This window comes from Trichosurus vulpecula, chromosome 4 (genome assembly GCF_011100635.1).
Source record: "Trichosurus vulpecula isolate mTriVul1 chromosome 4, mTriVul1.pri, whole genome shotgun sequence".
NCBI classification, from domain to species: Eukaryota; Metazoa; Chordata; class Mammalia; order Diprotodontia; family Phalangeridae; genus Trichosurus; species Trichosurus vulpecula.
This window is the reverse complement of record NC_050576.1, coordinates 347,591,271-347,602,163: the sequence shown is the minus strand read 5'-3', so window position 1 is coordinate 347,602,163 and position 10,893 is coordinate 347,591,271. Positions and strand designations below refer to the sequence as shown.

General features: G+C 37.2%; 1 pseudogene; it reads right to left on the bottom strand.

The window, feature by feature from the left end:
* Window positions 1-8,128: 8,128 nt before the first annotated feature.
* Window positions 8,129-8,651, bottom strand: LOC118845678 (annotated as a pseudogene).
* Between the last annotated feature and the right edge of the window lie 2,242 nt (window positions 8,652-10,893).

The following is a 10,893-nucleotide window of genomic DNA, read 5'->3' as shown; positions in this document are numbered from 1 at the left end:
ATCTCTGAGTATTGGTATGATATTATCTGCAATTACACTATGAATTTCACCTCAGGCATGCTTATTCTGTGGCAGCATTCTAAGCAATAGATTATTATTGCCGGCAAACAATATTACCTACATATTGAAAATATCCCCTAAATGCGAGATGGCATGGTTGGACATTACAAGTACTGCATTTGGAATTTAGCATTACTATTCATCTTACAAGGTGATTTTTACTTTTATTCAAATCCTTAACTAGCTTTGCTGCTCTGTGTGATACATTTACAAAAAAACCCAGTATATCTAAACAGTATTAATAACAATAATTACATTTATACAATAAAACACTTGAATATTTTCCTATTTGATTCAATGATTGACTGAGGTAAATAGTAAAGGTATTATTACCTCTAAATTGATATGAGGAAAGTGAATTTTTGAGATAATTTATAGAATCAGATTAACTGTGGACCCAAAAGGCACCTCAACAGCCATCTCCTAATAACCAAAACAGAATCCTTGTTGCAACAAGCTTGCTTTCTAATTACAGGAAACCCAGCTTGGATTCTCAGGGAGTATAGGCAGGAGACATGAATTCTATGCTTTTCACTTTTTATCCCATTAATGAAAAGCTAGAGTTTGAAGTCTTAGGTAGAATGTAGGAATATTGTTTCTGGAAGGTGTTAGTTGGTTACTATGGGAAGTGGATGGAGTAAGGGACATATCTGTATCTCCGAGATTCACTGATAAAATGGGGATAATAACTATTCTATTATATAAAAATATAATTAATAATTAATTGATAATGGGTAATTAATATGTGTGTAAATGTGTATGCGTGTATGACATATTCAGGCTACATACCCATTTTGAGTGTACTTAAAATATATGGTGAAAGAGGTTAGTTAGAAAGCTGGCCTTGGAGTCGAGAAGACTAAAGTTCAGCTCCTACCTGGCACATAACTGGCTACATGAATGTGGACAAGAAACTCAACTCCACATTGCTCCCAACAGTTCTCTAAGACTAAATTGCAGTTATTGTCCAGTCATTTTTCAGTCGTGTCTGATTCTTCATGACCTCATTTGGGGTTTTCATGGCAAATAGACTAGAATGGCTTGTCATCTCCTTTTCAAGCTCATTGAACAAACGAAGAAACTGAGGTGAACAGGGTTATGTGACCTCCCCAGGTTCACACAGCTAGTAAGAGTCTGAAGCCAGATTTGAACTCAGGAAGGTGTCTTCCCAACTCTAAGCCCAGCACTCTAACCACTGCATCACCAAAAAGGTTGCTAATTCACAATGGTAGTAGACACACACACACACACACACACACACACACACACACACACATAGAGTAGACCAGTGAGGTGGTAAAGTGGATAGAGTAGTGAGGCTATCAGGAAGACCTGAGTTAAATAGTTACTAGATGTGTGACCATGGGCAAGTCACTTAACACTATTTGCCTCAGTTTCCTTTTCCAAGAAAATCCTAAATAGGATCATGAAGAGTTGGACAAGACTAAAACTGAACAATAGTACATATACTGTCTATATATCTATATGTGTATATATACCTATGCATGTGTAGCCAGAATGGACTTTGTTTTCTTTGAATGACTCAGCTTGCCTCGTTGAGCTTCCCTGGACGCTGGGGCTTGCTCTTCCGGGGCAGGACCAGAGCTTCCTGTGTGATGAGTCGTGGCGCTGGCTGAGGGGAGGTGTGTTAACGTGGTCTACGCTGGGGGAGGGGCCAAGTCAAGAACCAATCAGCCCTGGTCGTTCAGGCGGCGCTTGATGATGTCAAAAACTCTATAAGAGGGGAGAGGACAGCTTGAAGATCCTCCTTTCCTTTTCCAGTTGGAGCCAGAGACGCCTACAGCCGAAGCTGAGCTGCCGGTAGCAGAGCTGACTAGAGGCTAGTGGGTAATCTTCTTACCGTAGAGGGGAAGCATGTATACGATTTTGCCTTATACCATCTCGCTTCTCTGTGGCCTCCTAGTTACTCTTGTGAGGCGGACTTATTGGGCCTGGAAGCTTTTGATGAAAATATCAAAATGGGGACGCTGGTTTGTGGGATTGTTACTGTGGAGTGTAAATACATGCTTTAGTTCTCCTGCCTTCTGCCTAGAGAATTCCTTATATCCTGCGGTTCCGGACCTTTTAGGCACATATGAGATTCTCTTTGAAATCATAAATTCTGCCTTCCTAATATAGCATGTTATATGTATACAGGAAAATTATATATACATGAAATTGAGATAAATTGAGATCTATGGACCATGGCTTAAAATAGAATAAAGACAAGATCTTAACCAAGGATGGAGTGATTCAAACAAAAGATTTTAGAAATATATTTCTGTCTAAGGTTCTTTTAAGTACACAATTATATAATTTTCAAAAAGTAGTCATTTTGTCTCTTCTTTGCTTACATTTATTCTGCTAATTTCTTTCTTTGTAGTCTTTGCCACTATAGCTAACATTTCTAGAACTATATAAAATGGTAGATGTATTTAGATAAGGGTCACCTTTGTGTTATCCCTAAAATTACTGGAAAGTACTCTAGTTTATCCCCATTATATATAATGGTGTCTCTTTGTCTTAGATATAAGGAAAGATCGATTTATTTCTAAATTTTCTAGTGCAGTATGGCATACCATTTACCAAGATAAGGTCAAAATGAATACAATACCTAGATGTAAAGAGAGATATTACAAGAAAACTTGAAGAACATGAAACATATTACTTATTAGACTTACATGTAGGTGAATCATTTATGAATAAACAAGAAAGCATAGTGAGGTATAAAATGGATAACTTTGATTAGGATAAATTCAAAAAAGTTTTTGTACAAATAAAACAAATATAGCCAAGATCAGAAGGAAAGTAGAAAATTGGAGGGCAAGGGGTGTTTATAGATGGTTTCATATCTCAAATATATAAAGAACTGTGTAAAATCTATAAGAATATAAGTCATTCTTGAACTGATAAATGGTCAGAGGATCTGAAAAGGCAGTTTTCTGATGAAGAAATCAAAACAATTTCTAATCTCGCAAAAGTGCTGTAAATTGCTTAGAGAAATGCAAATTAAAACATTCTTGAGATATCATTTTACACCTATCAGATTGGTTAAAATGATTGAAGGAGAAAGCAACAAATGCTATCAGGAATGTGGAAAAATTGGTACACTAAGTCTTTGTTGGTGGAATTCTGAAATGATCCAACCATTTTGGAGAGCAATCTGGAATTACACACAAAGAGTTATTATACTATCTTTAACCCAGCAATACTACTACTAGGCCTATTTCCAAAGATTATTAGGGGAAAAAGAAAAAGAACCTATTTGTTCTAAAATATTTATAGCAGCTCTCTTTTTGGTGGCAAAGAACTAGAAATTGTGGGGATACCCATCAATTAGTGAATGGCTGAACAAGTTGTGGTATATGACTGTGGAGCAGAAGCAAGAGAACATTTTATACATTAACAGTAATAATGTCTGAAGAACAGCTGAGTGGCTAAGTCATTTTAACTATTATAAATACCCAAATTAACTATAAAGTTCATATCCTCAGAAACAACAGGGGGTCCTTCAATCTTCCCCCACTCATCATCTTCTGTTCCTTAGATAAATGTTTATGAGATAAAAGTTCTTGAGGTGAAAGTTCCTGAGGCAGTGAGGTGAAAATTCATGAAGTGAAATTTCTTGAGGTTGTGAATAAGGTAAAAATTGAGGTGACATTTCTTGAGGTCTAGTCTACTTCCCTCAGGAGCTGCCCTCAGATCTTAGTGTTTGCCCATTCAATGGAGTTAGCCTAGAGGTGTCTACACTTCACTCAGACCAAACAGTTGAAGAATATGTATCTTTATTTATATTCCCATTTATTAGTTACCAGAGATATATTGACTTTTCTTAAATTCTATTCAGGTCTTTCAAATTTTGCTTATTTGTTTTGTATTTTTTTTCTGTTAGATTTGTTTAGGTTACTTGCCTATGGGTCAAATTTGTGATTGTGCACTGGAAAATGGCCCACTTTGGTGGTTTCTCATTAGTTTTCTAATCACAACTTAGTCCAATAATCTTCTGAGATCTTTTTTTAAAGAAATGAAAGCCATAAAGAATGGAAACCCACATTTTTTTTTGTCTTGCTTTGTTATCTTGACTATTCTCTCCAGGACAGTTGACTCTTAAAATCTGCCTTTCTACAGAAACACCTATGTATTAGTGCCTGGGGGCATACTAGACCCATCTTGGGTCATTACTTTGTTAGGACAGATTGGATTGGATAGCCCCTAAGTAGTGGGTCATAGTAGATACTTCCGACAAAAGGTGATCCACTAGAGAAGGAAATAAGAAACCACTCCAGTATCTTTGCCAATAAAACCCCGTGGGCAGTATTAAAAGGAAAAAAGATATGACACCAGAAGATGAGCCCCACAGTTTGAAAGGTGTCCAATAAGCTACTGAGGAAGAGCAGAGGACAACTATGAGTATCTCCAGTACTAATGAAGTGGCTGGATGAAAGTCAAAAGGAAGCTCAGCTGAAAATGTGTCTGGTAATGAAAAGATAGTTTAATGCTATAAATATCAATATTGCATAGGAACCTGGAATGTAAGATTTATAAACCAAGATAAACTGGATATGTTCATACAAGAGAAGGAATAATTAAACAGCAACCTCTTGGGTGTCAGTAAACTTAAATGGACAGGAACAGAAGAATTTAATTTAGGCAATCACTACATATCCTACTATCACCTAAATAATATCCCTTATGAATATGAAGTAGAGTGTGATGAATAGATTTAAAGAATTAGATGTAGTAGAAATAGTGAAACTTGAAGAACTATGGGCTAAGGTTCACAATATTATATAGGAGGCAGTAACAAAAAACAAATTTCCAAAGAAAAAGAAGAGAAAAAAAGCAAAGTGGCTGTCGGATGAGTCTTTACAAATAGCTGAGGAGGAAACGAAAATGAATGGGAAAGGAGAAAGGGAAAGAAATACCCAAATGACTTAAGAATTGCAAAGAATATCGAGGAGAAATAAGAAAGTTTTCTTAAACAAACAATGTAAAAAAAAATAAAAAAAACAATAGAATGAGAAAGACAAGAAATCTCTTCAAGAAAATTGGAAATATCAAGGGAAAGTTTCACATAAAAATGGGCATAATAAAAGAAAAAAAATTGGTAAGGATTTAACAGAAGCAGAAGAGATTAAGAAGAGGTGACAAGAATACACTGAAGAACTATACAAGAAAGGTCTTAACATCACTCATAACCATGATAGATGAACTCATTTTACACACCATCAATGTTATATTTAAGATTCTGTGAGCTAGGCTTCAACAATATGTGAACCTAGAATAACCAGAAAAGGAAGGTTTTCAAAGAGGTCGAAGAACTAGAGACCAAATTTCCAAAATTTGCTGGATTATAGAAAAAGCAAGTGAGTTCTTTAAAAAAAAAAATCTACTTCTGGTTCATTGACTACACTAAAGTTTTTGATTGTATGGATCACAACAAAACATGGCAAGTCCTCAAAGAAATGGGAGTACTAGATCTTGAGATACCTGTTTGATAGCCAAGAAGCAAGAGTTAGAACCAAACATGGAATAATTGATTGGTTTAAGATTATGTTGTGGTAATCAGGGTGGGGCTTTTTGCTGTTCTTCTCTTAAGTGCCTTTAATGATTTTGGCCTTTGTTTGAATGGGCCTGGTAAAGAGGGATCTTTTCTTGGAATGCTTCTAAGCACTAAGACAATTCGGAGTCATTGACTGGAAACTCTGTATATGGTGGTACTAGGGATTAACTAACTTTCCTAATGGGACTTTTCACTGTTCTTTGTTTGAGTGCTTCTAGCACTGAGGTAATCAGGTACCCCAGGGTCCTGAGATGGTATATAAGATCTGAGCTTAGTGTTTGACTTTTGAGGGTACATTCATTGAAAGGATGTGAGTAACAAGACTCTGGGCAAGCCATTGAACCCGCCCTCCCCCCGGCTTTGTAACCCAGACAGATAGACGTGGGTGCTTCTCTGGTAACTATGACTGTGATTTGAATCAGACAAGGTCTGTCTGTTGATGTTTGTAATTTGTTTGTATTTGCCTTGAAGTTCAGGGGGCTGATGTTTTCCCCCTTAACTAAGCGAATGATGTATGTATTTTTGATTAAACTGAGATTGTTAACCCCTTAAAGCTGCTTTCCTTAGAAAAGCAGATCAAAAAGCCTGTGTTGACAGCCCTCTGTGTGCTGGGTGCTATTGGTCTTACACAACAGCCACATTAAATGTTAGCAACATTGTTGCTACAGATAGGAAAAGGAGTACAAAAAGGTTGTATATTGTCACCTTAATTATTTAACTTATGTGCAAAGTACATAGCGTGAAATTCCAAAAAGTACTGTATGAATCAAAAGCCTGAATTAAGGATGCTGAGAGAAATATCTTTGATATGCAGATGATACTGCTCTGACGACAAAAAGTAAAGAAGAATTAAGAAGCCTCTTGATGAGAATTAAAGAGTGTAAAAGATGTTTTGAAGCTTAGCAACAATGACAAAAAACAAACAAAAAATTAATGTTTTGGCAACTGGTCCCATCATTCCTGGCAAATAGAGAGAGAAGAAATGGAAGCAATGTCAGATATTACATTCTGGTCCTCTGGTCCTCAAAGGTCACGGATAGTGGCAACCATAGCCATGAAATTAAAAGATGCTTGCTCCTTGAAAAGAAAGCTATGGCAAATCTGAACAGCATACTAAAAAGTAGAGACATCACCTTGCCAATAAAGGTCTGTATAATCAAAGCTATGGTTTTCCAGCAGCAATGTCTGTGAGACTGAACTAAAAGGAAAGCTGAACTTCACAGAATTGATGCTTTAAAACTGTGGTGCTGGAGAAGACTTTTGAGAGTCCCTCCGACAGCAAGGGGATTGAATCAGTCAATACTTAAAGAAATTAATTCAGACTATTCACTGGAAGGAAAACTACTGAGCTAAAGCTTAAATACTTTGACCATATAGTGAGAAGAGAGGATTCATTAGGAAAAAAAAAACAGTGTTGGGAAAGATTGAAGGCAAAAGGAAAAGGGGACAGCAGAGGATGAGATGGACCGATAGAGTCATGGAAACAATGAACATAAGATTGGACAGACTTTGGGGAAAAATAGAGGATAGAAGGATCTGGCATGCTTATAGTCCATGGGGTTGTGAAGAGTGAGATGTGACTCAATCACTGAACGACAACAAAACTAGGCTTAAGAAAGTGATGGGGAAAGTTTTTAAAAATACAAAAAAAAGAGTTGGCTTTGAAATCAAGAAGACCAGAGTTCAAGTCCCACCTTTGATATGTTCTCGCTGTGTAACCTTGGAAAAGTCATTTAACTTCTCAATGCCCCAGAAAGCCCTTTAAGACTATAAATTTCAGAGAAATTGTCAACTGGTATTAGTAGATGGAATTTCTTTACTAAGAACAGCCTATGTCATCCCTTTCCGTTTTAGACTACTTTAAGAGTTATGACTTTTAGGAATTATCAGGTTCTGGGCCTACTGCTCTTTTGCCCTTGTCAGATTAAATCAGAAATATTGCATTCTATTGTAGGTAACACATTTTGAGAATGACTGATCAGCCCTAGAGTATTCAGGGGATATTGACAATGATGGTTAAATGCATTGAGCATATGCACTGAGGAGCTGTGGAAGAAACAAGGAAAGTTTGACTTGGATGAAGAAAAAAAAAACTTAGCAAGCATATGTTAGCTGTCTTCAATGATAGAGGTCTGGAATACAGAGAATATATTAGAATAAGCTGTGTTTGATCCAAAAGGGCAGCACTAGGTAAAAGTTGCAAATTGTTACTTGATGTCATGAAAAACTTTCTACAATTAGAACTATCCAAAAATGCAGTATTGGACATCTTCAAGCAAGAGTTACATAACCACTTGGCAGGCATGTTCTCAAAAGCATTCCTTTTTCAGGTCGAATAAGTAGACCAGTGCTAAGATCCATGATGTGTCTAAGATTTTGCAAAATTTACAGATGTATGTCCCCAATAACATCTTGCCCCAAAGTCTTAGTATGGTGTGGTGATGGCCATGTTCAAATTCTTTTTTTTTAGTATATAAGTATGTTGCTCAAAATCAGAATAATAATTTAATAACTCTTTGTTATCTCATATGTATCTGGGAATTGAACAGAGACATGTCCTCATCCTGTCGACAACAACAGGTAGAATTCCAGCGTTTGGTAAAACATTCCAAGAGAACATTAAAATAACATTCCTGTTTCCCTTAAGACCATTTCCATTGTCAGAGAAAAAGTAATTTGATTTCATATCTTTCAGCAGCAGCTTCACAGTATTGCCTTTCAGAATGATCTTATCCCAAAGGAAAGCCTGCTTCAGAGTGTTATTTTTGGTTGAATATTCTGCTGATAAATATAGAAATAATTGCTTTACATTACAATCAAATATATTCACTAGGTCAACAGTTACATGAAATTTAATGAATCCCAGATCACTTCATTCTCTAGGCCCAGTGAAGTCTTCTACATTTTTTAGCATGATTCGAGAGACGTGCAGTCGAACCAGGATGCTTCTGTCTTTGAAGGTCAGTGCCGTCATCAAACTCAGCCAAAAGGTGAACAACGAGTTCACCCAAGACAAAACCATGTTCATCACCAGGGCTTGGCTGGACTTGGCTCCTCACACAGGTTCCTGCCCCTGCTTAGGCCACACATCACATGCACCCCTACACACACCCAGCTTGGCTCCTGAGCGTTTTGCTTCACCCGTGATCAAATTCTGTGTGAAGGTTTCTTTTCAAGCTGGATGACCCATAAAGATAGACCATATTGTGTGGGTCAGAAGACCACCAACTCAAGGGAAAAAAAGAGGTTTCTCAAAGTAGGGAAAACAGAAGCTTTATTTGATCAAGTCTCGCAAGAGTTGTGCATCTCTCTCACTACCAGGGCAGACTAGCAGTGATGAGAGAGGCAGGGGATGGGAAAGAAGGCAAGCAGGGAGATATATACCCTTGTACAAACGATTCTAAGAAATCCCATCCCAGAGGCTGGACCCCCATCCCCATTGGCAGGGACAGGTGGCCTCATAATCTAACCAGGAATAAAGAAATAAGTTTTTACCCAATACAAGCACAGAAATTACAGAATTACCTTATAGGAGAACTCTAATGCTAAGATGGCAGTTTGCAAGTAGGTAAGGGGAGGGGGAAAGGGGAATACCATCTGGTTTCCCTGAAATCATATGATTTACAGGAAAAGGAAACTTAGGCCCGGTGAGGCTTACTGCCTGAGTTATTCATAGCGAAGCTTTCACAATCTTGTATTCCACTCAATATCATACGCCATATTTCTGTATCTCGAAGACCAGCCAAGTTGCATTTGGATACACCCCATACTAGAATGTCAATCACAGGATGTGAATTTGAGAGGTATGGGAAATCATTAAAAAAATACCTACCAGAGTGGAGAGGGATTGACTTTTTATTAGTACAGGGAATCTTCATATTTATTTATGGCATGACAGCTCTTTTTGAAGTTCTGAGGTATACATTAATTCTGAAACATTGGGTTCATCTTTTCGAATACCAGAAGGAGGAACAGTGCTTTCCCTGAATGAAATTTTTGGTAGCAAAAATGTATTCTTTTGAGGCTGGATGAGGTAAATCTAAAATCTACCACTTCTGAACTTAGAAATTTTTTTTTGGTAGGGCAATGGGGGTTAAATGACTTGCCCAAGGTCACACAGCTAATACATGTGTCAAGTGTCTGAGGCCAGATTTGAACTCAGGTCCTCCTGACTCCAGGGCCAGTGCTCTACTCACTGTGCCACCTAGCTGCCCCTGAACTTAGAAATTGTATATGGTAATGCAGCAATGGTCATAGAGAAGTGGGTTGGATAGTCTTAGGTCACAGATGAGAATTAGCTTGGTACCTGGGCAACACGGGAATATAAATATCACTTATTAAATTGATGAGGAACCGTAACAAAAATTGAATATTACTGAGTCAGGCAGAGCCTGGGAGCCTGCTGGCTCATGCAGCTGAACTTTGTATCCCTGACTTGAGATTTTATGATGTCCTTACACGAAGAGGTTTCACCAACTTTATACAGATTTATTTCAAGAAGATGGGAGGTTAGTATGAGTAGTATATGCCTACTTTGTCTCTGGGAGGAAAGTGGAGAGAGACTCAAGACTAAAAGTACGTGCTTGTCATGCTGGCGGCTTTAGAGTCAGTACAAATGTAAGACCTTCCCACATCCATGTATTAGCTACTAATCTGACAGTGTCCTCCAGAATATAACGCGAGTGAGATAGCCTGGCTTTCTGGAATTGCAGGAATATCCATCTCCTTAAAAAAATGAGAATGAAGCATTTAAATTTTTGTTTGTTTGTTTTAGTGGTGGGGGGAGAAATGGGGGGGGATGACAGGTTGTTTTATCTCCCCTCCCCAACTCTGATAATGAAATTATCTGTTCTGAATTCTGATATCTTGTCTGCTAACTTCACTAAGAGGAGAAACTACTGTTTTCCCTTTTTCTTTTCTCTCCTTACCTTGAGAAGTACCCTGAATATAGTAATATTAATATTCAATTGAGTGAATAAATGAATTCATGAAAAAGAGTCATTGATTCTCTGTAGAAACCATCTGAGATATATTTCCTCTTACAGTTTATAAAAATCATATAATCACAAAAATAGACCCTATGAATAATTTAAATATTTGTAGTTTTGTTCATTCATTCTTTAAAAACATAAATATTCAGTTAGGATCCATCAGTGATAATCAGAGAATTCAGTGAAATTAAAAAAAAAAAAACTTTTCTTGAATTTGCACAGTGAAGATTCAATCTTAGAACGCACTTTTACTGGGATCTTAACATAGTAGACACACAA